Source organism: Scyliorhinus torazame, chromosome 8, assembly GCF_047496885.1.
Source record: "Scyliorhinus torazame isolate Kashiwa2021f chromosome 8, sScyTor2.1, whole genome shotgun sequence".
NCBI classification, from domain to species: Eukaryota; Metazoa; Chordata; class Chondrichthyes; order Carcharhiniformes; family Scyliorhinidae; genus Scyliorhinus; species Scyliorhinus torazame.
The window spans coordinates 242,229,580-242,257,092 of record NC_092714.1 but is presented as its reverse complement, the minus strand read 5'-3'; the positions used below and the strand labels follow the sequence as shown (position 1 = coordinate 242,257,092).

Sequence of the window (27,513 nt, the reverse complement as noted above, 5' to 3'; positions counted from 1 at the left end):
CATAATGAGAATAAATATTTTTTTTTAATAAATGTTTTATTGAGGTATTTTCTTTGGCAGTTTAACAGCAACAAAATCCACCATATAAATAACAAGAAAAGCAAAAAAATCCATACATAGTGCAAATTCCGCCACTCTCTCCCACAGGTCCTGCCATTACTTACCCCCCTACGCTACACTAACCTAACTTACCCCCCTACGCTACACTAACCTAACCCCCCCCCCCTTCTGCTGATGTTTAATTCTCTGCGAGGACGTCGACGAATGGTTGCCACCTCCCGGGCGAACCCTAACCGAGACCCTCTCATGGCGAACTTAATTTTTTCCAGACAGAGGACGCCTGCCATGTCTGAAAGCCAGGTCTCCGATTTTGGGGGCTTTGAGTCCCTCCATGCCAGCAGTATACGCCTCCGGGCTACCAGGGAAGCAAAGACCAGAACATCTGCCACTTTCTCCTCCTGATTCCCGGGTCCTGCGATACCCCAAAATCGCCACTTTCGGACTCATTGCCACCCTCTTATTTAATACCGTGGACATGGTGTCGGCAAACCCTTGCCAAAATCCCCTCAGTTTTGGACATGCCCAAAACATGTGGACACACTTCGCACATCTGTCCTCTATCCCAAAGAATCTGCTCATCCGGGCCACCGTCATGTGAGCCCGGTGGACAACCTTAAACTGGATTATTTGTCTGTGTACTAGCTACCGGCACCCGGTACAGCAGCCTAACCCAGTCAACAAAGCCCCTCCCAAACCCAAACCCCTCCAGCACCTCCCATAAGTAATCCCACTCGACCCGGTCGAACGCTTTTTCCGCATCCATCGCAACCACCACTTCAACTTCCCTACCTCCCAGGGGAATCATAGTGATATTGAGCAGCCGTCTAACATTGGTCCCCAGCTGCCTGCCCTTAACAAACCCTGTCTAGTCTTCTCCTATAACGTCAGGTACACAGTCCTCAATCCTAGAGGCCAGAATCTTGGCCAGGAGCTTGGCATCCACATTTAACAAGGATATCAGCCTATAAGAACCACACATCTGCAGGTCCTTGTCCCTTTTCAAAATGAGCAAAATCATGGCCTGTGACATTGTCTGGGGTAGAACTTCTCTTTCCTTGGCCTCGTTAAAGACTTTCAAAAGCACTGGCCCCAATATCCCGGAGAACTTTTTTATAGAACTCGACTGGGTACCCGTCTGGTCCCGGGGCCTTTTCGACTGCATGGCCTTCAAGCCCTCCATTATCTCCTCCAGCCCGACCAGGGCCCCCAGCCCTTCTACCAGCTCCCCGTCCACCCTCAGAAAAGTCAGCCCATCCAAAAAGTGCCTCATCCCCTCCGGCCCACAATGGGGTTCCGATCTATGCAGCCTACTGTAAAAGTCCCAAAAGGTCTTGCTCACCTCCTCCAAGTCCCCAACTAAGTTCCCATCCCCATCAACCACTTTCCCTATTTCCCTAGCCGCCTCCCTTTTTCTGAGTTGCTGTGCAAGCAACCTACTGGCCGTTTCCCCGTGCTTGTACATTGCTCCCTTCATATTCCTGAGCTGCTCCACTGCCCTACCTGTAGTTCACAAACTAAATTCCGCCTGCAGTCTCCGGCATTCCCTCAAACGTCCCGCCTCTGGACCCTCCGCATAACTCCTATCCACTCAAAGGATCTCTCTTACCAGTCGGTCCATTTCCACGCTATCCGTCCTTGCCTGTGAGCCCGGATCGAGATCAGCTCCCCTCTCACCACCACCTCCAGCGCTTCCCAGACCATCCCTGCTGAGACCTCCCCCGTGTCATTTACCTGCAGGTAGTTCCGCATACACTTCCTCATTCTCTCGCAGACCGCTTCATCCGCCAACAACCCCACATCCAATCTCCAGTGCAGATGCTGCTTGCCATCCATACTGACCTGCAGGTCCACCCAGTGCAGAGCATGGTCTGAGATCGTAATCGCCGAATAGCCCGTGTCCACCACCCCCGCCAACAGGGCCCTGCCCACAACAAATAAATCTATCCGGGAATAGACCTTGTGAATGTGCGCGAAGAAAGAAAATTCCCTGGCTCTCGGCTGCTTAAATCTCCATGGATTCTCTCCCCCCCCCCCCCCCCCCCCCCCCAATCTGCTCCATGAAGTCTTTCAGCTCCTTTGCCATTGCTGGCACCCTACCCGTTCTCGAACATGACCGGTCCAGGCCTGGATCAATAACCATGTTGAAATCCCCACCCATAATCCACCTGTGCAAATCCAGGTCCAGAATCTTCCCCAGCACCCGCTTTATAAAGTCCCCATCGTCCCAATTTGGAGCGAATAGGTTGACCAACACTACCTTCATCCCCTGCAGCGTACCACTCACCATGATAAATCTCCCTCCTACATCCAAGACTATCCTCCCCACCTCAAATGCCACCCGCTTATTGATCAAAATCGCAGAACCCCGAGTCCAGCCCCGAGTGGAAAACCTGCCCAACCTGACCTGATCCACCACCTTAAGATGTGTCTCCTGCAGCAGCACCACATCCGCCTTCAAACTCCTAAGGTGTGCAAATACACAAGCCCTCTTCACTGACCCATTGAGCCCCCGGACGTTCCAAGTGACCAACCTATTCGGGGGGGACAAAGTGCCCCCCCTCCCCGCCGGTCAGCCATCACCCTTCTTGGGCCCGCCTCTAACCCGTGCGCCGTACCTCCTCCGGCCCGCCACGGGGGTCCCCGACCCCCTCAATGACCATCCATGAAAATCCCTCCGACGTCAGCAGAACCCCCCCCCCCTCCCCGCACGCGCCCCCCCCCCCCCCCCCCCCCAGCAAAACTTCTCTAAATCCCAACCCAACTAATAAACTAATCTTAAACACACATCCCACTGTGCTTCTGTGAGCTAGATAACTCTAGCTAGCTTGGTGACTCCCCGCCTCTGGCGCCTAGAAGTCTCCCACCCATTGTTCCCTCACTCCCCTTCCCCCGCTCCTACAAACAAGTTTCCTCATCCAGCTGTCTCCCAACAAACACCCAGCACCAAACTAAAACAAAGATCAAAGGCACCACCCACCTAAACCCAGACAGGCACATCTCCATCCCACCAAAGTGCACAAGAGCATAATTACCCAAGCTACAACACAAGAAGAACAATTACCAACATCTACCCCACAAAACAGAAAAGAAGCAAAAACAAAGCAAAAAAAAAAAAGCGATTTCGCCCCCCCCCCCCACTCCCCTCTCCCCTTTACAGAGCTCCAAAGAGAAAACTTATACAAAGCAATACGAAAAAACATAGCCAATTTCAACACCAATAAGAGAGGAACCCCCCCCCCCCCCCATTCCCCACCAACCGCAGCCCCACCGGCAATCCGAGGGGAGATGAAAAAACCAAATAAACAAACCCCCCCCCCCCCCAGAAAAAGAACAGACAAAGAAAAAGGGCCCAATAGAGGCCAACATATTGTCACTGAGTCCAAAAGTTCTCAAGCTCCCACCAGTCCTTTTCTTTTTGTGTAGCCCAGCACCTCATCGGGCGACTCAAAATAATGGTGTTGGTCTTCATGCGTGACCCACAAGCGCGCCGGGTACAGCAGGCCGAACTTCACCTCCTTCTTAAAGAAGATTGCCTTGACCTGGTTGAAGCCTGCCCTCTTCCTCGCCACATCCACGCTCAGGTCCTGGTATACCCGCAGGATGCTATTCTCCCACTTGCAACTTCGCGTGCACTTGGCCCACCGCAGAATACATTCCTTATCCAGGAACCTGTGGAATCTCACCACCTTCGCCCTCGGAGGTTCCCCTGCCCGCGGCTTCCTGGCAAGTGCCCGATATGCCCTGTCCACCTCCAGCAATCGGGGGAATGACCCTTCGCCAAGCAGCTTTTCGAACATACCCGCCATGTATGCTCCTGCATCTGCTCCCTCAGCTCCCTCAGGAAGCCCGACGATTCTTAGATTCTGTCGGCGGGACCGGCGGCAGCACGGTTCAATTCCCGTAACAGCCTCCCTGAACAGGTGCCGGAATGTGGCGACTAGGGGCTTTTCACAGTAACTGAATTGAAGCCTACTTGTGACAATAAGCGATTTTCATTTCATTTTCATTTCATTTCTCAAGGTCTTCCACCTTTTCCAAGAGCCTTTTCTGCTGCTCTCGGAGCATCCCCACCTCCAGCTCCACCACTATTTGGTGCTCCTCTTGTTCCAGCAGCACCTTCTCCGCCTTCTGAATCGCCCGGTCCTGGGTGTCCAGTCTGCTTTCCAGGCGATCAATTGACTCCTTGATCGGGTCCAGGCATTCCCGCTTCTGTCTGGCGAAACCATCCTGGATGGCCTGCATCACTGGGTCCGCTGCACTCTGCGCTGCCACCCCAGGGGCCCGCCCCTTGGCCATACTGACTCCCGTTCCAGCTTCCACACCAGTCACTACTGGCTTCTTGTTCCTGCCCTTTCTCACGCTTCTAATCCTTTTTTCCATAAATCAATGCGAGGAAACAGCTGCCTCAGCCAACAAATCTTCTGATTAAAATCGAAGAAAAGTCCGGGGGAAAGGTCCAAAAGCCCAACAAGAGCGGGAGCCACCAAATGTGCGACCTACTCCTCCATAGTCGCCACCAGAAACCCCCATGAGAATAGGTATTAACTGATTCAGTTGTACCTAACATGTAGATGAATGATGCACGGAGAGCTTCAAATAGGCTATATTGTTGAATGTGTGATAACAAATGTTTGTGATCTGGAGCTCACAAATCGTGATGGATTCAAGGGATTTTGCAACACATTTACTGCAATAATTGGCAATAGAGGTATTTGTTTCCCTCTAGTGAAAATGGAGGACTATTACACCGCAACAAATTTAAATGCTGTTTTTTTTCTCCTGTGCTTGGATTCAAGACAAATATTATAGTGCGCAGGACAAATCTTCCCCTTTATTTGATGAGATACAGACTGACCATCTTTTTAAAAAAAAAAAAAAGTATTTTATTACAAATGTGTATCAAAAAGGATTACAGCAAATAAACACCCCGGGAAACATACTTCCCAGCAATCAACTCTACAGTCTGTACAGATTTGTTTTCCTTTTTCCACCCCCCACGAACAGCTCCTCAAACACGGTCACAAACATCCCCCAACTTTTTTCAAAACCCCCTGCAGACACCCCTTAACTCATACTTTTTTAAAATATAAATTTAGAGTAGCCTATTATTTTTCTTTTCCAATTAAGGGGCAATTTAGCATGGCCAATCCACCTAACCAGCACGACTTTTGGGTTGTGGGGTGAAACTCAGGCAGACATGGGGAGAATGAGCAAACTCCACATGGACAGTGACCCAGGGCTGGGATTCGAACCCGGGTCCTCAGCGCTGCAGTCCCAGTGCTAACCTCTGTGCCACATGCCGCCCTCCCCTTACAGTGACCCAGGACCGGGATTCAAACCCGGGTCCTCAGCGCTGCAGTCCCAGTGCTAACCTCTGCGCCACATGCCGCCCTCCCCTTACAGTGACCCAGGACCGGGATTCAAACCCGGGTCCTCAGCGCTGCAGTCCCAGTGCTAACCTCTGCGTCACATGCCGCCCTCACCTTAACTCCTACTTTATCTTCCCCAACTGCAGGAAGTCATACACGTCACCCAACCAAGCCGCTACCCCTCGTGGTGATGCCGACCGCCACTCCAGACAGACCTGCAATCTGATTAAACTGAGAGAAACCTGTAGTTTATTTGAACAGGCAGTGGGAAAATTCCATACCACAGGATTGCGTTTACCAAAGTTATATAGACAGAATTGTTCAAGATGATATAAAGCACCTTCCAATTCTAGTTAGAAGCCTCTGAAGAAATTAGTTTGTGTGAAATTATTAAGGGAAAAATGGCTAGGGCAAAACTGTAAAACTATAAAAAATTACCAAAAAACCCAACATATTGCATTAAATGAAGCACAACACTTAAGATCTACAGAGTTGAGAGGATTGTGAAAGAAGTGTGATTTAATTCTTAATGTCTTTAACTTCTGTTAAGAATGGAGCTTCCATGTTTCTACCCATGTTCAGTTTGGGGAGCATAAGTAATAGAGTCTTAGAGGATTGAATTCTAGACAAGATGACTTTTAAGTCAATGCTCATTTTTGATTAAATACCAATAGCTATCATTTAGCCAGTTTGAGGTAAAGTTGTTGTCAAACCAATTTACTTATGAACCATTACAACATAGGCACCATTGTTCCCTAAGTACTATTTCTGTATGGTACGCTGACATACATGGTGTTATTCAGTTTTATGCCACACAGCGTATTGTAGTAAAATGTCCTAATGTCAGGTATTTCAGTAAGCAGTGCATTGCCATGTATTTCCATTTTTGGCAGTAAGGATTCTCTTGATTTGATGTTTCCTTAAAAATACTATGACATTATGTCACCAGAAGTACCTAGAATCAGCAGCTGGCAGGATTTTTACCATTATTCCCTGGAATAATATTGTTGCCCATGTTTGTTTCTGTCATGATTGACAAACAGGTATGCATGGGCATAATGAGGTAGTCAAACATTCAAAGACTCCACGTTCAATACCAGATTTCTGCTCCAGTCTGCATGCTGCACATTTCTATTGGTAATATGGGCAGATGCGGCTAGCTCCATCTAAAACATAATGACACCTCAGTGACATTACGCGCTCTGTTCTGCTTGTTGCCTGTTCCGCATAGACTGCCCTATTTCTGTCCGTTAACCTGTTTGAATGTCGTACCGTATTTTTCTCAAGTGAATTTTGTTTTTACTGGTGCAAAATCCACAATCTGCAAGGGGGCGTTGATTCATTGAAAGATTTTGGAATGGTATCAGTAAAGATTGATCAATAAATGGAAGGGTGAGCAGTGGAGGGAAATGAAACTTTGAGTTATTGAAGTGGGGCTGGTCAAGGTGAGGGATTTGTATTTGCAGGAAGGATTCGCCAGTCTGGAGGAGCTAAGGGAGAGGGTTGAGTTGTGGAGGGGTAGTGAGTTCAGGTATCTACAGGTTAGAGACTTTGCACGAAAGGTCTGGAGGGGGTTCCCTAGGTTGCCGGGCACCCTGCTTGAGTGACTGCTGCTTCCGGATATGGAAGGGGAGGGAAAAATTGGGGATATATATAAGTGGCTGGGGGAGCAGAGAGGTGAGCGGGTGGTGAAGATCAAGGGGAGTTGGGAAGGGAGATCAATTGGGGAGTATGGAATGAGCCACTGCTAAGGGTAAACGGGACTTCCTCTGGTGCAAGAATGAGCCTGATACAGCTTAAGGTGGTGCACAGGGTGCATATGACTCGGGTGAGAATGAGTGGGTTCTTTCATGGGGTAGCAGATGAGTGTGAGAGGTGTGGGCGGGGGCCAGCGAATCACGCGCACATGTTTTGGGGTAGGGAAAAATTGGGAAGATTCTGGGCGGGTCTGTTTGTGGTCTTAGCCAGGGTAGTGGAGGAGGAGGTGGACCTGGTCCCTTTGGTGGCGATATTTGGGGTTTCAGAGAAGCTGGAGCTCATGGAGAGGAGGAAGGCCGATGTCGTGGCCTTCGCCGCTTTGATTGCATGGTGGCGAATTTTGCTGGAGTGGCGGTCGGCATCGCCACCGGGGGTAGCTGCTTGGTTGGGTGACCTGTGCGACTTCCTGCGGTTAGAGAACATAGAGTATGAGTTAAGGGGCTCGGCAGGGAAGTTTGAGAAAATGTAGGGGATGTTTGTGACCGTGTTTGAGAAGCTGTTCATCTGTGGGGGGTGGGTGGTGGAGGGAGGGTGAATAATGGGAAAAATCTGGCCAGACTGTATAGTTGATTATTGGGAAGTTTGTTTCCCAGGGCATTTATTTGCTGTAACCTGCTTTGACACATGTTTGTAATAAAATACGTTTAAAAAAAAAAAAACTTGGAATTATTTAAGAAACAATTGAATGCGATAATGAGTGACCTGGACAAATGAACTAAGATGGGCTGGATAGCCTTCGGCATTTATATCTGTATTATGAATGGAATAAAATAAAAAGTAACGACAACTATTTCAATATAATGCATATATAATTAGTGTCCAATATTATAATGCTGAAGTTTTCAGTCCTTGCGCAATGACAATTACAGCATCCAAATTAGAGAGTTCTAATATAAAATATTATCTTAAGCACAAAATGGGATTTTTACATTGCTCCAATAGGTTGTCAAAAGCAACACAACCAGATCTCTAATGTTGCAGACACTCCCTTTTTCTTTATTTGAGTCTTATTATTTCTTTTGTTGAGATGTCATCATCGTTTATTTCACAGAATACTACAAACACCTTTCTCTGCAGTAACCATTAGGTGGCAGCATATTCGGTAAATCTTGCATCATATTAGAGAAGGTTTGCTTTGCATTGTGTGCAGTAAAAACAATTGTGTCTCTGGGTTTGTTTACACGTACATTAAGGAAATATTCTCATACTATTATTTTCTTAAATTCAGGTGAAAAGAATTGCATGATCAGCTATCAGTAATTTTTGAAGTCAGAAATTAAACTTCAGTTTTAATTAGCAAAACAATTCTGGATTAAACATTTAAAATACTAAAGGCAAATAACAAATGTTTACAACTAAAATTAATTCACCATGCGTCATCAGCCATACCTTCAGTGCCTCCTCCCTCTACTAACGTACATGATGCAGGATTAGAAGGTGTTTAGGACTTCTGTCCGGAGCGCAGCTTTATTTTAAAAGCACAAATATCAGCAACAATATTTCACTTCAAACATTGGTCTTTTAATCAACTGTTATCTATCAGTGAAGCACGTACCGCCAATTGTGGGGTAAAAAATGTGCTCATTAACCCTTCGGCCTTTGTTTTTCTAAATCATGTACTGTCCTGGTTGAAGAATGTTTGTAGCGCTGGTACATACTGAGGCAGTTTAACACTGCAGCAAATGGATTCTTGCATGTACGTGGGCTGGCTCTGGTATTGATAAAACTTTATTTTTGACTGTATTGCTGCAGATACATGTTCACATGCACGTACCTGGTTATTGAATGTATGTCAGCTGTGCCTCAGTTGGTGGCACTCTTGCCTCTGAATCACAAGATTCTGGGTTTAAGTCCTATTCCGAGGCTTGAGCACAAATAAATTGAGGTTGACAGCCCAACAGTACCGAGGAAGTACTGCAATGTTGAAGGTTTTAAAATGAAGCCCCAGCTGCCAACTTTGTTGGATGTAAAATATATTTTGAATTATTTATTTTGAAAAGAACAGGGGAGTTACCCCTGATTTCCTGGACAATAGTTATCCCTCAATCAACATCACAAAAATAGATTATCTGGTCGCTATAAACTTGCTGTTTGTATAATCTTCGCTGGGCACATATTGGTTGTGCTGTTTCCTGCATTACAACATTGGTCATGCTTCAAAAAGTACTCATTGGTTGTAAAGTGTTTCAAGATGTCTGGTAGCTGGGTAAAGTGCTCTATATAAATACAAGCCCTCGTTTTCATACCTAGAGGCAAATAAAACCGCATGTCAAGTTAAACCGTACCTGACCCAAAGTACATGTCAGAATTAAACTCTCAATGGTGGATCTCTGAATGGTTGAGTTCGGGTTAAAACATCAAGAGTTCTTCTCTGCACCTTACTGCTCTCTCACGCTTTGGCCCACTTGAAGCAAGCCCACACAAAATACCTCCAGCCTGTCGATCAGGCTGCCTGTAGGAAGAAAACCAACGGAAGCAGCCCTGCAGTTAATTTCTGCCAGACATTCAGGAAATCCATTCTTCTGGATTTCCTGACCAGCTCTCCTACACATTGCATCCCCCTCCAGCTGAAAATGCAAGTCAAAATTTCCGTTCTCCAAGTGGTCAATCTATGAAAAATTCAGTGAATCCTGAGGGAGTCGATGGAAGCGAGTTAGTATTGATTCATTCAAATGCAAATGAGATAGATTTCTTCTGAAAAGTAAAATTTGGGGGTACATTATATGAGACACGACGGGCGGGATTTTCCGCCTACACCTCACCCCACCCCCACCCCCATGGTGTGTTTCGCGACTGCAGAAGTGGCCCGCCATTGGTTGATGATGGGATCCTCTGGTGCAGCCACAGTCAACTAGTTTCCCGTTACCCACAACCTCCACCATTGGGGAAATCTGCAGCAGGGGTTCCCATCGTCGGGACCAGAAGGTCAACTCGGCGGGAACGGCAGAAAGCCTCGCCCAATGTGTTACGTGTGAAATAGAACAAAGAACAAAGAACAAAGAAAAGTACAGCACAGGAACAGGCCCTTCGGCCCTCCAAACCCGTGCCGACCATGCTGCCCGACTAAACTACAATCTTCTACACTTCCTGGGCCCGTATCCCTCTATTCCCATCCCTCTATTCCCATCCCATCCAAATACTTGGATGGAATAGCACTGTGGCCCTACCTACACCCCATGGATTGCAGCGGTTCAAGAAGGCAGCTCACTACTACCTTCTCAACGACGAGGGTTGAACAATAAATACTGGCCTAGCCAGGGACACATCCCATTAATTGATTTTTAAAGAACAGTTGATTTGGGACCTGAAGCTGTCCACCACTGGATTTTTCTAGCATCAGGGCTGGGTCTGTTGCAGACTAAATTGATAGAGATTCATTATTTTGATTGGTCAACAACTGCATTATAGTATCATGCCACTACCAGCTTGGTATGGACCTAGATCTTTACTTGCACAGCAATTCCAATAGTTTCTCACTTATTTTGGGGTGGATGTTTTGTTGGCCTGGAGTGCATTTTGGATATTTCCACAGTACCATGCTTCTGTTTAATTTCCAGAAATATCCCAAATTTGCGAAATCACCAGAGAAATGTGCTTCTGATTAAATGATAGCCATGGAAAATGTTAACTAGTATTGTTAAACAACAGTTTGTTAACTATTTATTCCACGATTAATTGTTTTCTTTGGACACAAATATCTTGGAAATTTTAAATAATTATGTTTTTTATTATTGTTTTTTTTCTGGCTCATAGTAATTATTCTCTGAATGGATTAAGATCAGTTGATAAGATTTTACCATCACTTTATAGTAATCTTTATTGTCACAAGTAGGCTTACATTAACATTGTAATGAAGTTACTGTGAAAAGCCACTTATTTTAAACATAGAACAGTACAGCACAGTGAAAGCTGTTGGTTAATAAATAAATCCGGTAAATTAAGCCATTTCAATTGTATTCCTCTTCGTTTTACATTTTAGATACCTGGCGCTTTCTGAAACTAAACCCACGCTGAAGCTTGGGCACCTCTGCTAAATTGTTTGCAGGTATTCAGTCATATTCCAAGTTCATACTGTTTGTCATTGTAATAAAATAGAAAACGTGATGAGTAATTTCTCAAGATAGACCTAATGTCATATTGTTCAAAACATTCACTGGAACTGAAGATTCTATTGATACAATATGGGCATATAGATCGGAACAATGCTTTGCGCATTGTAGCACACTCACCTACAAGCCTTGGACAAGATTTAGGAGCTACAATCTGTGTGTGACATACACTGGTGAAAATTGTTATCTTTCACTCCCAGACATAGATTTGGTTCAGTGAGCTTCAAATGGGTATCCACGTAAAAGCATACTAAAACTCAACAGTGCATGACTGTGCCTATATCCTTGTGGTTTGAGAGTCGTCAATGCTTAACTTTTTTAAGGGCAAAATATTTGAATCGGGGAATGAGTGACTTGACCTCTGGTCAGCCATTCAATTTAAGCAGAGCCAACCAAAATTCACTGAACTTGGAGCTGAAATGACGAGTTCCAAAATCCAAGTGAATGGGAAGGAGCAACATTGTAATTGGGTCAAATGCTGTGATTCGTGAAGTTTATATGTGGACGCTTGATGTGTTTGTATGATAAAACTGAGTTCATTCTCTCTTTTACAGAGGTGGGAAATAGAAAATTTCATTGATACTGTATGTAGGGACTGCTCTTCTAATGTTGAGGTTGAATCATATTGTTAAAAGGGTGTTTTACTCTCCATCAGGCCATATTATATATATCTGTTTGATGTTGACAGGGCATAATTATTAACCTCCAGCAATCCTTTTATACTTTAAAGCAGATCATGGTTGTTGTAAAGTTTGGGGATGGGATGGAGGGGGGAAGGATCTCCTCCACTACAGATCTGCTGCCAGATAGAATTTTCAAACAGTTCTGTAAATAGATGAACAATCAGCCATCCATTTCAGTGGAGGGTTGGTGATATAGTGGTAATGTCACTGGGCTGTTAATCCAGAAGATGGGGACACCTGTTCAAATCCCACCATGGCAGCTGGTGGAATTTAAATTTGATGAATAAAATCTGGAATGGAAGGCTTAGTAATGATGAGCAGGCAATAATCATTCTCTTCAGGGAAGGAAATCTTCCATCCTTACCAGATCTGGCTGACTCGACACCAGATCCATAGCAATCCAATTGACCCTAAACTACTCTCTGGAAAGGCCAAGCTCAGTTCAAGGGCAGTTAGGGTTGCAAGAATTGTTGTTCTTTCCAATTATGCCCACATGCCATGAAAGAATTTTTTTCAATGCAAATTGGGGTTAACTTGCGGGTAAAATTGGGAGGCTCCCTTGCGGTGCCATGAATGTTCCATCCACTTTGTTGGGTGTTGTGTTGCTCAATTGTAATGCTACCTCTGGCTCAGCCACAATGCTGTGAGCCAGCGCTGGCCCATGCTCAGCTGCTTGTAGAATCAGCTCCACCCTATGTCCCTCCATTGCAGGCTTAATTTGCCAACCGGGAGTTGGCCAGCTTCCCACTCTATGAAGCCAGGGAACTGCAACAAGATGTCTGCTTGGTGCCCACAGCTTACTAAACTCACCAAATGGGAAATACACCAGTGCCACATATTCAACCGAAGATTTGGAATGGAAATCACTACAAAGGAGGGAGAAAAATAGACTGCCATGTTCTATAAAATATGAAGTGGACAGAAACAAGTCCCTGGTCCCCTCCGGCAATGGCAAATGCAAGGTAGCCATCCACAAATTATAAAGACCATCTGTTTCCAAGACAGTGGGTGCAACTTTACGGCCGTGTTGCGGAGGGGTGGGGCTGGAAAATGTGGCGAGCCATTCTAAAGTCCAATGACTTTGGTGCGATTTTCCACTCCCACCGATGTAAAATTCCATTCAGTGTGTGAGCAATCTTTCTTCGCAAGGATAATCCTACAAGGAACGAGCTGCCAAAGGAAATAATCTTCAAAACCCATTTTTGGATTATTTTTATTTATACGTTTTCAATATCAGGACTACCATTTCAGCACCTCAGACCTGGTTTAGCTAGCGTTACCCATAGACATTTTCATGGCAAACAGATATTAGTCTGTGACGCTGACAACAAAAGCAGGAGAAGAAATGGTAGCCCAGATCTACAAAGGGTCAGATTCCCTCATGCCAACTTTGTGGTAGGAAGCAATGACAACGAAGGAGGTTGAGGGGAGACCTGATAGAGGTATACAAAATTATGAGGGGCATAGACAGAGTGGATAGTCAGAGGCTTTTCCCCAGGGTAGAGGGGTCAATTACTAGGGGGCATAGGTTTAAGGTGAGAGGGGCAAGGTTTAGAGTAGATGTACGAGGCAAGTTTTTTACGCAGAGGGTAGTGGGTGCCTGGAACTCGCTACCGGAGGAGGTGGTGGAAGCAGGGATGATAGTGACATTTAAGGGGCATCTTGACAAATACATGAATAGGATGGGAATAGAGGGATACGGACCCAGGAAGTGTAGAAGATTGTAGTTCAGTCGGGCAGCATGGTCGGCACGGGCTTGGAGGGCCGAAGGGCCTGTTCCTGTGCTGTACATTTCTTTGTTCTTTGTTGTTTGTTCAACCTCATACCTTTTGGGCAGAAGCATAAAACTGTTACTGGTTGCCTGAAAGAGTTTCATTTCCTAGAAAACAGAGACACAAGGAATGGTGCCCAAATATTATATGTGAAGTTAAATGTTCATTCTTTAAATTTACTTGAAACTAAGCTATTTCATAGAACTGATGTGGCGAATGTTTGTACAATGGTCTCCATAATCAGTTCTGTTTTTATTGCTCTTATATTTTGATAAATCACGGCTGGAATTTTTAGCCCATGTTAGCCATCAGCAAGTACAGCGATGGTGAGAATCGGGAAACTCTATTCTCCCCGGTGGGATTGCGATTTTCGATTTTTCTGCACCCCTCACCAGAGGCGTGATGTGAAATCTGCCACAGAAGGTCGGAAACCTCATTTAAATCATGAGCATACCATTACTAAGCCCTTCTGCCGCGACTTCCCCCTCATTGAATATTCATCGGTCACGCCGGCACGGTTTACAACAGCTGTATAAAAATGAGAACCTGGCAACCTCTCCTTCGATGGGGATATTGGAGGTGAGCGCTTAGGTTGTCATCAACCTCCAGGGTGCCAGTTGCAGATGGGGTATCAGAGGGGACATGGGAGACCTGATAAGTTGAACTTGGGGCTGGATGGGGGGGGTGCGGTGTGGTGGGGGGAGATTGTGTGTTCAGTACCAACATCTTGGGGGTGGCTTTGCTCACAGGCCTTAGCGGCCCCTCGTGGCTGTGAGCCTGTAGGTTTACAGAGGTCTGGCTGCTAGTATGCAGGCTTCGCTTCCCGTGTCCCCATCGCTGGGCTTGTAGCAATTTAAGGCTGAGGGATTGCCCCTCCAGAGTGGCAGCTGGAAAGTGGGTGGGAGCAGCACAAGAGGCGACTGTGAGTTCCCTGGTGGGATCCCATGAGAGGCCTGGCTGCATGAGCAGAGTTGGGGACCCTGACAAGGGGTGTTTTCCAGCCTCATGAGGCCTGAAGACCTCTTGAGTGCAGTGAAAATGAACCCCTACACTCAGGCAGCACTTCAAAACCAGAGGGCATGAGCTGTATGAAAGTTCAAGGCCACTGGCTATGGAGGCCAAGCTGCCCAGGGATATTGTATGGGTGGCTGGCTGGCTGTTCAAGTTGGAAGGCTTGTTTAATCCGCAGCCCTTGAGACTTGGGGGAACGAGGGTATCCTCTAAGGATGAACTTGGAATGAAAAATGAAAATCGCTTATTGTCACAAATAGGCTTCAAATGAAGTTACTGTGTAAAGCCCCTAGTCACCACATTCCGCTGCCTGTTTGGGGAGGCTGGTACGAGGATTGAACCCGCGCTGCTGGCCTGACGTGGTCTGCTTTAAAAGCCAGCTATTTAGCCCTGTGCTAAACCAGCCCCACTTGCCATGCTAATTACAGTTGTCGCACGCACCAGGTGTGCGTGGCCTGCCACAAGGGGAAGCCAGTTTCCTAGTCAGGTCCTTGGCCCTTCCTTGATGTGTTAGTTGTGCCAATTTAGTCAACATGGCAAGGCTTGAATGAGCCATGGATTGGTGCCCAATTTCCAACCCTGAGGAAGCCTTAGCCACCAAATATTGAACTCCAAGGCTCATTCTCAAATCTCGAGAACAGAAGGGTGACACAAAAATGCCTCCAATGCAAGGCATTATGGTGAATTCGCTCATCAGTCACTCCATTCAAGGGTTGACCAGGGGCAGCATTTTGTTCCCCCGTGAGGTTGGAATGTAGGTCGATTGAAAGCATTCAGCTACCCTCCCTCATTACCTCATCGTGATTGGGGGGAGGGGGGGGAGAATGCAGACTGTGAAGGCTCTCAAGGTCGAAGTGCATCATTCCGGTGGAGTTGAGAGGGGCAACTTTGGGGAAGTGGCTCTCTTATGGGGAATGTGCATATGTGGATGGCAGTACCTGAGAGGGCTGACAGCCAGTGTAAGGCCCTTCGTGTTGGTTCCCTTATATTCCCTTTCTTTATTTTTGCTGGTATCATTTTGATCCATGGATGCTTAATGGGCAGGGGAAGAAAGGAACTCAAAAGTTACAAAAGTGAACACTGTGCTAATTTTTGAACAGCAGAACTCAGACTTTTCAGCACCCGAGAGATCGGGGGAAACACGGTTCGATTAGAACATTACAGTGCAGTACAGGCCCTTCGGCCTTCGATGTTGCGCCGACCTGTGAAACCATTCTAAAGCCCATCTACACTATTCCCTTATCGTCCATATGTCTATATGACCATTTGAATGTCCTCAGTGTTGACGAGTCCACTACTGTTGCAGTACTGTTGATTGGTTCGCTGGTGGCCAATGAATTGGCCAATAGGCCGTATTCTGCCTGCTAACAGGCTGTGATTGGGTCCTGCCTGCGTGGGATGATATTCGAAGAGCTAGGGCAAACAGTTGGAGGAAAGAAGCTGCTCTCTCTCTCTCCCTCGTGTTTTCTCCAGAACAGCTGCAGAGCTGTGCACAGAATCTAGGTGAATCTACAGTGAAAACCTCAAACTGAATGTCTGGATTGAAGAAAGGTGTCCAGATTGAAGAAAGGTGTCCAGATTGAAGAAAGGTGTTTCGAAAGAACCATCTGAAACAAAGATTCTTATCTTATTACTTTCATTATTATTTTACACCCCTCTTCTCGCATCTGTGTTTGTCCGTCTTGTGTGTGTGCAGAGGGTGGGGCGAGTAAGTGGGGGCTGTAGGAATTATATAACAGTTAACCTGTTGTATTTGCTGCATATTTAATTTAAGTTATTGTTAACTAATGAGCAGTACGGTAGCATAGTGGTTAGCACTATGGCTTCACAGCGCCAGGGTCCCAGGTTCGATTCCCGGCTTGAGTCACTGTCTGCATGGGTTTCCTCTGGGTGCTCCAGTTTCCTCCCACAAGTCCCGAAAGACGTGCTATTAGGTAATTTGGACATTCTGAATTCTCCCTCCGTGTACCCGAACGGGCACCGAAATGTGGCGACTAGGGGATTTTCAGAGTAACTTCATTGCAGGGCACAAGTGCATAAGGGAGGTCATAGATGCGCTATTTGTGAGGGCCCATATGTACATCAACTTGGACCGGAACCAGGTGATCCAGGACCATCCACTTAGCCAGAATAGCAGGCATGCCCCAATTGCAGGGTGTAATCATCTGCACCCACATGGTTCTGCTTTCCCATGGCAGCATGGGGCATTATTTTTGAACATCAAACTTTACCACCCGGTAAATGTCCAGCTCGTCTGTGACCACGCAATGCTTATCATGCGGTGTGTGCCCAGTTTCCTGGGGAGTGTCCATAATGGTTACATCTTGGGGTGTTCACGGATTCCAGCTGTCTTTGAGGGAGAGCAACGACTGGAGGGATGGCTCATCAGGGCCAAAGGGAGATAGCTGATGAGGCCAGTGCGGATGCCACGAACACCTGCTGAGACTCGATTAATGAGGCTCATGCGTCAATGCGTATGCTGGTTGAGAAACTGATTAGACTACTCGACGTAGTTCCGGTGCCTGGACAGGTTGGGGCAAGCCCTCCAGTGCAACCCAAGAGAGTGTCCCACATCATTGTAGTCTGCTATGCTCTGCGCAACCTAATACTGCAGCGGTAAGAGCAACTGGATCAAGAGGTGATGGAGTGCCACATCCCCTCAGATGAGGAGGAAGTCAAGAGGGCGGTGACTGGTAATTCATGGAGGAAGAGAAGGATGAAGGAGTTTGGGTGATGGTTAGGGCCCTCAGGGGTGCAGGGATAGGGGCATACTCATTGACTCTCAATTTGGTGGTGACCAGGATGTGAGTGTGAAAATCACTCTCAACATGGGTGTCTCACATCTTCTCATTACTGTAGGGCCTGTGGGAGGTCATTGACATGGTCAATTCCAATTAAAGGGCAATTTAGCATGGCCAATCCACCTACCTTGCATATCTTTAGATTTGATGGGGGGGAGGGGGGTGAGACCCAGGCAGACACTGGGAGAATGCGCAAACTCCAGATGGACAGCGACCTGCGACATGGATTGAACCCGGGTCCTCGGTGCCATGAGGCAGCAGTGCTAACCACTGCGCCACCCTACTCCATTCATGGGCAGGGTGCTAAAGTGACTGACCAGACACTGCTGGGGGGGTGGGGTGGGGGAGGATAGGGGGGCTACGGAGTATGGCCATGCCATTATAGAGTGGGGGCTCTTTATGGGCCCCTGCATTCCTTCACGGGATAGAGGAGCAGCTGGAGTGAGTTCCAGAAGCCCTGCCATCCTCTGGCATTGACCCTCATGGATTTCCACTAGTGCCTGCACCATGCAGTTGAAGCCCTGCACCATGGGGCTCATGCCCTCAGCCATGGAGGTCATGACCTGAACCATGGAGCTGACATCCCGTCCCATGGAGTGCATGTCATGGGTCATGGTCTCCACTGCGGATGGCAACTTCACAGTGTTAGGCTTGAAGTATCAGATTAACGGCACCATCTCTTCGGACAAAAGTACATGGGTCTCCTGTAGTCAGCCTTGCAGTCTAAGAGAAGGTGTCATCCCTTCCTGATGCTCAAGACTCTGCCGTTGCAGTTCCAGCAGTTCTGGGATGACCCCTCCCAGGGACATGTCATCATCCTGAAGCTCAGCACAGTTCAAGGCTCAGGCACCCCTCCGAGTGTGGAATTCCTGTGACGTCATTGCCTCCGCCTGCAGTGGATCATAAGGTGTGAGGAGCTCACCAGTGAGTGACCCAGAAGCCTGCCTATTACTTAATCCGACCAAGGTGTGAGTTGATGGGGGTGTGTGTGACAGCTGTGACACTTTTCAATGTTGATCTGTGGTGTCTCAGGGCCGGGAGGATGATCCAGGCTGGTCTGCTGATTGACCTGCAATTTAAGGGAGATGGCATTGCTGTGGGACAGGGAAACACTGGTAGGAGAAAGTTCACTCACGTGAAGCTTGCACCATTGCTGGATGTATTGAGGGTTCTCACTTATGTCCTGACCTCACAGTCTGCAGAGAAGCGGTCCTGCTAATTCCTCAGAGGGGGTTAGGGTCTCGAGCTCCGGCAGGCTGTGTCCACCCTCGCCTGTTGTGCCTGGGTTTGTCCTACAATGAGATAGATGGGGAGAGTGTAGACAGGAAGGAAACCTATCTTGGCTGCACAAAGAAGGTCAATCTTCTTACGAAACTCCAGCCCGCCCTTTTGTGGAGTAAGCTGACACTGGCAATTGCAGCCAGCCGGGCTTGGTCACTTTGCTGGCCAGACGCCTGCCCAATCGTGGGTAGAAGGATTCCGCCTCTGCTTGACCCATCGAGAAGTCTGCTGAGGGCTCTCTCTGTCTTTCTGGCAGCCATTCCCCTGATTGGACTTGGAAAGTGCTGGGGAGGCATTTAAAATGATTGCCCCACTGTTTAGAGAGATAAGGTTTCCCCAATGTATCAGGGGCAAGCCGCTACGAGCGGATGTAAATCACATGGGGAAAAAAATTGTTAAAAAGGCTGAATATACGATGAGTTTTCCTGTTGGACCTGATGGCGGGATTCTACCCGGTTTCTTCCCGCAACCGACATTTTGAAAAAGAAATGGGAAAATTCTGCCCCACTTTTTTATATCATTGAATGTGAATGCAGTCCACATAAATTAATTTATCTTTGGACAAAAATAAAACTTCATTCCTCCACATCAACTTGAAACATTAAGTCTGTTTCTCTCCATAAATGCTGCCTGGCCTGCTAAGTATTTTCAGCATTTTATCTTTTAATTTGATGTTTCTAGCATCTTAAGTATTTCATTTTGGTTTTTATTTCCCCCCACAGTTCTAGTCTCTCAAAGTCACAGTTGAAAATGGGCTTTGCCAATTCTTCAGTGGAATATATCGGCATAGTTCATGAGTATTCTGCACAACAGATTGATTACTAAAGAAATCTGGAAAGGAATTGAATGGAGCTCAGTAAATATTCCTCCTGGACTCGCTGGCACAGAGAATTATGAATTGAATCTGGATTTTGGCCAAATCTCCATCAGTTAAATTAAGTTTTAAAAAAAAAAAATAATAATTTACGGGATGTGGGCGTCGCTGGTTAGGCCAGCATTTATTTCCCATCCCTAGTTGCCCTTCAGAAGGTGGTGGTGCTGAGCTGCTTTCTTGAACCGCTGCAGTCCCTGAGGTGTAGGTACACCCACTGTGCTATTAGGAAGGGAGTTCTAGGATTTTGCCCCAGCGACAGTGCAGGAACGGTGACAGCGATATATTTTGAAGTCGAGATGGTGAGTGACTTGGAGGGGAACCGGTAGGTGCTGGGGTTCCCAGCTATCTGCTGCTTTTACCCTTGACAGTTACCATACAATTTCTGACTTTGACAATGTTATAAATATAAACCGGAACCCTGTTGGGGTGTGAAATTTGATGTCAATAAAAATGTTATGTTCTTCTTTGCAATATTGACAATATTAACTTTATGTGCAAGTATCTTCCTCCTGGATCAGAGAAGATTTTATTTTCATGAACTGAGGGTGTCACTGGCAAGACCAGCATTTATTATTCAGCCCCAAGTGCCTTTTGTTTCTGGTTTCAGTTTCATCTTAATCGGTTGTTCACCAGAGGCCCTGGAGCTCACAACTGCACTGCTAGCAGCTACAAAATGGAGGAATCTCCTTTGCGCCCAGAACACGTGACATCAGTGTAGGGGGGCGCATGACCTGCTCTCTGGTGCTGCTCCAGGCAGGAAGGCTCCAGCGATTTTATAAAAATATAAATCTGCTTAGCGTGCTGACGTCAGTAGGAGGTGGTCTGCCCGCTGAGCTCCGGTTTTGCGCGCTGCTGAGGGGGCACGCATGCACGGAACAGCCGGCATTCTGAAAGCCGGTCCTGGTTGGCATTTTTAAAAGCCGGTTGCGTGTTGGACACTACTTTGTGCGATCGGGAATGCCGCGACGCATGTTCCTGTGATCGAGAACACTGTGACACATGGCCCCGCCACCCTCCCGACACCTGCCCACGACCCTGGGTTGATAAATGAATGGCCTAGAGAACTGCCTGTCAATCTGATTGGCTGCCAGATCTCCAAATGAGACTTCCTCCTGAGTGAGGGTCGAGCCTTCGCCATTCTAAGTGTTCATACCTAGGAGGTGACTTACCCACTGCAGAATTCCCAACCTCTGACCTGCTGTTATACCTACAGTGTTTATATGGTTGGTCCAATTAAATCTCTGGTCAATGGTAACTCGAAGATGTTGATGTTGCAAGGAATGAGCAATGAGAATGACAATGAAATGCAAATGGAGATGGTTAGATTCCCTTGTTGGAGATGATCTGTGCCTGAAACCTCTGTTTTGTGAATGTCATTTGCTACTTATCAGCCCAAGCCTGAATGTTGTCCAGGTCTGAATGCAGCATGGAATACTTCAGTATCAGAATATTGCTAAACATTGCGCAAACATCTCCATTTCTTACGATGAAAGAAAAATAATTGATAAAGCAACTGAAGATGGTTGCGGCGAGCACGCCATCCTGAAACTCCGACAGTGATATCCTAGGGCTTCACTTAGTCAAATGCTGCCTTGATATCACTCGACTCACCTCTGGAATTCAGCTCTTTTGTTCATGTTTGGACCTCTAATGAGGTCAGGAGCAGAGTGGCTCTGGCAGAATCCAAACTGAGCATCAGTGAGCAGGTTGTTGCTGAGTAATTGTTACTCGATAATATTCTCTGATAACATTCTTGATGACACCTTCCATCACTATGCTGATGATTGTGAGTAAATTTAATGAGCAGTCAATGAAAAGACTGGATTTGTCCTGTATTTATGGACAGTACATACCCGGTCAATTTTCCACATTGTCAGGTAGATGCCAGTGTTGTGGCTGTAATGGAACAACTCGGCTAGGAGTGGGGCCAGTTCTGGAGCACAAGTCTTCAATTCTAAGCCATGGTGTCAGGGCCCAAAAGTCTTTGCTGATTCAAAGCATTCAGTCTTTCTTGATATCACATGGAGTGAATTGAATTGGCTGAAGACTGGCATGTACAGTGCTGAGGACCTCAGGAGGCTGAGACGGATCATCAACTCAGCACTTCTGGTTTGAAGATGGTTGTTTTAGCCTTGTCTTTTAATAAGTGGTCAGGTTATATTCTACTTATTTTCTTCTTGAACATTTTCTTCCCCTTCTTTCTCTTCCCTTGGCCACCTTTTCACAAGTCTTGTAATCCCCAATGGAAAGTTCAGAAAAACTGCCTGTTCAAACCTGCTCGATAATCAAGGGCTTGGAGATGCTGATCTATTTTCCAGTTTTACATCTGGCCTTTTGCCTCCTGTGGATTGTGCAAACCTTACTCCAAATACAACTTTTATCTTATTGTACAATTTTACAACTTTTATCTTATTGTACAAATTCTTGGCGCAGTATTTTTAGCAGCCAATGTGACGTGCTCCCTTTTAAACTTAACTAGCGTGCTATGTTATCTTAAATCACCAGTGTATGCAGTATTTGTGGAATGTTTCTGTAAAAGTCTTAGAAGAAGGTGGTAGGTAAGAGCTACATTCCAGAAATTGGAGCACATTGTCCAAACTGACACCTCGGTGCCTTTCTTTTGTGTGCGCTGGGAGAGCAAACATAGCCTTGGTTAACATTTTGTTAGCAATACAATACCTCCAAGTGCAACACTACTGACCCTGGCTAAGTCAACTTCATTGTCATTTTGAAATTGGAGATATGTACCAGGACCTCTGCTTTTGGCACAGCAGAGGAATCATTGGATTTTTCCAGCATACTTTCTTGCTTGTGTTATGACCAGTCAAGTGCTGCAGCTCATTTTATTTTTTGGATAAATTAATTTCAGGCTGAGCTGTGTCATGTGAGAGTAGCTTTAAGAAATGGATTTTTAAGAAATATACCTTAAGAAATGGGTATTATCCATGATGTCAGAGTGTGGGTGGAGCTGGGCTGTCTGTCAGCTTTTTATTTTCGTTTTAGGCTGTTTGCTGCAGGGTGTGTTTTAGTTTCGTTTTTGGAGCTGAAGCCAGACCAAGCAGGTGTACTGCTGTTCTCTCTGCCATCAAAAGACTATCTCTTGATCATTTGGTGAATTCAGAATGTTTTCAGTCGTGACTTTAACCTGATGTGCTTCTATTGAAGGTTTTGTTTTTAAGTCGTATGGATGTTAAAAGGAAAGCTTACAGGATTACTTAGTTTTTGTAAGGGCCCCGAAGAATTCAGCACGAGTTTTAAGGATACAAAATAATAAAGTTTATTTACTATAACAATATATACATAGTAGTAGCAGTAACTTCCCTTGCTACCTTCTCCTTCCTCCTGGTTCCTGGACTGGCCAGCTTATTTATAGTAGGAGTTTCTCCGCCCCCCTCATTGGGGAAGTTCATACTCCCATAGGATTGTGGGATAATCATTAGTCCCCAGCCAATCGTCAGTAGGCAGGTTATAACATCCCTCCCCCCCCAAAGTCCAAGGAATCCACCGTAGGCCCTGGCGAAGGAAGGCGTCAAACTCGTTTGGCCGCAGGCCGGACGCCATTTGCACGCGGCGCTGGATCAGGCGGCGTATGACGAGACGGAGACCGGCGCTTCCGTGATGAACGGCGCGGTTGTACATCCACGGCCTGTGGACCCGAGGATTCCCCCTCTGATTCATCCTGTGTCTCCATCTCGGAGTCAGAGTCTGCTGCCTCCGTCATGTCAGCGTCTCTGTCCCCATTCGGTCCCGTCATGACCTGCGCAGGCTTCGAGTGAGGCACCAGTGGAAGATTTGGAGGACTACCTTCCCTTGTTTCTGGTCTTTGCCGCTGTTGAACTGAGCTCCGGGGGCGGGGAATCTTTTGCGGGGATAATCTTCTGGACCGGACGTGGTCTACATGTTTTCGCTGGAGACGACCCTGGGCTTGCACTTGGTACGATATAGGGCCCGTTTGGCGAAAGATTACCCCAGGAACCCATTGGGCACCACCAGCAAAATTCCGCACGAATACTGGGTCACCGGGCGCAAACTGCCGAATCGGACGATGCTGAGACAATCCCGGTCCCTGCCGTTCTTGTGTGCGGCGTACTTTTGCGCCAATGTCCGGGAAGACCATACTAAGGCGGGTGCGAAGTCTCCGGCCCATTAGGAGTTCTGCGGGAGCTACCCCAGTCACTGTATGGGGGGTGGTCCTGTACGTAAACAAAAACCGAGCCAGTCTCGTGTCCATTGATCCGGAAGACTGCTTCTTTAGGCCTCTTTTGAATGTTTGCACTGCACGCTCTGCCAACCCATTTGAAGCCGGGTGGTAAGGGGCAGTGCGGATATGGCGGATGCCGTTCAACTTTGTAAACCTAGCAAACTCCTCACTCGTGAATGGAGTGCCATTATCCGTGACCAGCACCTCGGGGAGGCCATGCGTGCTAAATGATAAACGCATTTTTTCCAATTGTTGCGCAGGACGTTGTCCCCTGCATCTTATGCACCTCCAGCCATTTGGACTGGGCGTCAATTAGTAGAAGGAACATGGATCCCTGAAAAGGGCCTGCAAAATCTGCATGTAAGCGTGCCCAAGGCCGCCCTGGCCATTCCCAGTGATGTAGGGGCGCGGCCGGCGGAAGCTTCTGATGCTCCTGGCAAATGGAGCAGTTTTGGGCCACCTTCTCAATGTCGGTGTCGAGGCCTGGCCACCAGACATAACTCCGGGCCAACATTTTCATCTTGGTCACGCCCGGATGCCCATTGTGCAAGTCTGATAATATCAGCTCCTGGCCTTTTTCCGGGACAACCACACGCGTCCCCCACAAGAGGATGCCGTCTTCCACACTGAACTCTGACAGCTTGGAGGAAAATGCCCGTAACTCGCCTGGGAGCTGTCTATGCTGCACACCATACAGGACTATGTGCCGAACCTTTGACAAGACTGGCTCCGTCTGGTTCCACTCACGGATCTGTGATGCCGTGACAGGCAAGGTGTCCATAAAATTTAGGGTTGCGACCACCTCACCGGTCGTGGGGGTCGACATGGGGCCGGTCGATAAAGGCAATCGGCTCAGTGCATCGGGATTTGCTATCTGCGTACCTGGTTTGTGCTCCAGAGAATACTCGTATGCAGCAAGCAACAAAGCCCAGCGCTGGATCCGTGCAGAAGCAATGGGCGGTATTGGCTTATCCTCTCTGAAGAGTCCCAGCAGGGGCTTATGATCAGTCACGATAGTGAAATGGCGGCCGTACAAATACTGGTGGAAGCGTTTCACCGCGAAAACCACTGCCAGGCCCTCCTTCTCGATCTGCGCGTACTTCTTCTCTGCTGCAGTCAATGTGCGGGAGGCGAAAGCTATCGGTCGCTCGGCCCCGTTCTCCATCTTGTGGGACAGGACAGCCCCAATACCATACGGGGATGCATCACATGTGACGAGCAAAGGCTTTCCCGGATCATAGTGGGTTAGTAACCCAGACAACGACAATTGTTGCTTTACCCGCCAGAAAGCGGTTTCTTGCGGCTGACCCCAAACCCAGGTGTGATTTTTCTTTAGCAGCAGGTGTAAGGGGGCCAGCGTAGTTGCCAGATTGGAGAGGAACTTCCCGTAATAGTTTACGAGACCGAGAAAAGAACGAAGATGCAAAGTGTCAGTCGGGGTGGGGGCATGTTGAATTGCACGCACCTTCTCTGCGACGGGGTGCAGACTCTCGCGGTCCACCCGATAACCTAGGTAGACTACTTCTTTTGCCTGAAATACGCACTTTGTGTGACGTAAACGGACTCCAGCCTCCGAAAGGCGTTTAAGGACAGCCTCCAGATTTTCCAAATGCTCTTGCTCCGACGTCCCTGTAATCAACACGTCATCTAGGTAGACAGCCACACGTGGTAAACCTCTCAAAATGCCCTCCATAACACGTTGAAAAATTGCGCAGGCAGAGGATACTCCAAAGGGCAACAGTGTATATTCATACAGGCCCTGGTGTGTGTTAATTGTTACATATGGTCGGGAGGCAGGGTCCAGCTCCAACTGCAGGTAGGCGTGACTCATATCTAATTTTGTGAATGAGAGTCCGCCTGCAAGTTTCGCGTAGAGATCCTCTATGCGAGGCATTGGGTATCGGTCGAGTCGGGAAACTGTATTCACTGTAAGTTTATAGTCGCCACACAAGCGAACTGTGGCACCTGGCTTCATTACTGGCACAATTGGTGCTGCCCAGTCAGCAAAACGGACAGGCCTGATAATACCCAAACTCTCCAAACGAGTGAGCTCCCCTTCTACCTTCTCGAGCAAAGCGTAAGGCACTGGGTGCGCCCGGAAATAGCGCGGTGTGGCTCCTGGTTCAACTTGGATACGGGCTACGGCCCCTTTTATTTTCCCCAGACCAGGCTGGAATACCTCTGGGTATCGTCCTAGCACCTCAGTCAACCCTCCAGAAACTGTTTGGAGGATGTGCTGCCATTGCAACCGCAAATGGCGCAACCAGTCCCGACCCAACAGGCTGGGCCCATGGCCACGCACTACGATGAGTGGGAAACGCCCCTCCTGGCGTCCATAGACAACAGGGGTCATTGTAGTTCCTGCAATGTCCAGTGGTTCCCCCGTGTAGGTGGCCAACCTGGCCTGTGAGTCAGTTAGTGTAAGGGTCTGTATACCCTGCTTGATGCGGTCGAATGTCCTCTGGGCGATCACGGAGACCGCTGCGCCAGTATCCAACTCCATCTCCAGCGGGTGGCCATTGACCCGTACTGTCACCTTAATGGGGGCCACACGGGGAGCTGCCACACAATGCAGCTGCAGGCAGTCGTCCTCCGTCTCCACGTCCTCAGGAGTGGTCGCCGCAGGTTCATCCACATGGAAGGTACGGCCTCTGGGCTGGTCCCAGTTACGGCCCCTGGGCTGGTCCCAGTTTCGGTCGGAACGACGGCGCCTCTGGCGTCCCCAGGACCGCCGTCCGCGACGGGGTCGGCGCCTACAAGTCTGACACGGACATGGCTCCTCATCCATTGTGCTTTGCACACGTGGGTTCGAATCCCATCCTCGTCGCCAGTTTTGTAAGGGCCCCGAAGAATCCAGCACGAGTTTTAAGGATACAAAATAATAAAGTTTATTTACTATAACAATATATACATAGTAGTAGCAGTAACTTCCCTTGCTACCTTCTCCTTCCTCCTGGTTCCTGGACTGGCCAGCTTATTTATAGTAGGAGTTTCTCCGCCCCCCTCATTGGGGAAGTTCATACTCCCATAGGATTGTGGGATAATCATTAGTCCCCAGCCAATCGTCAGTAGGCAGGTTATAACATTAGTGTTGTAGTCTTTGGGGGTTGTATTTGAATTAATGGTTGCTAAGATGTTCACTGTTTTAAAAAGGTTAACTTGAGTTCATAGAATAAACATTGTTTTGCTTTATAAAAAATACTTTTCCATTTCTGCTGTACCACACCTTTAGAGTGGGCCATGTGCTCCCCATACCGTAATCTATTAAAAGTTGTGGGTCAGGGGAACTCCATGATACACTTTGGGGTTATCTAAACCCTGGCCCACAACAGCTGAGCTGAAACACCCATTCATACAACATGAAGAATATTAATTAGATTTCTAATTATGCATCCTCAGATGGGAACTTATGTTACATAAATACAAAACATGCAAACATACAAATTAGGAGGAGTAGGCCACTCGGCCCCTCGAACCTGCTCCCCCATTCAACAAGGTCATGGTTGATCTGACAGTAACCTCAACTTCACATTTCCACCTGATTATCTTTCACCCCTTTGCCTGTGATGAATCGATCTAGCTCTGCTTTTCTAA

General features: G+C 47.4%; 1 protein-coding gene across 7 annotated transcripts in view; it reads left to right on the top strand.

The window, feature by feature from the left end:
• The window catches only part of arhgap40 (Rho GTPase activating protein 40), a 176,121-nt gene that overhangs the window by 71,175 nt on the left and 77,433 nt on the right, over positions 1-27,513 (top strand). For 3 of the 7 annotated variants that reach the window (XM_072515022.1, XM_072515021.1, XM_072515023.1), the window contains exon 2: positions 11,167-11,232. The exons of the other annotated variants lie outside the window; for them this stretch is intronic. The gene's annotated coding sequence lies outside the window, so the exon portion shown is untranslated. The remainder of the gene's footprint in view (positions 1-11,166; positions 11,233-27,513) is intronic. 7 annotated transcript variants of the gene reach the window in all.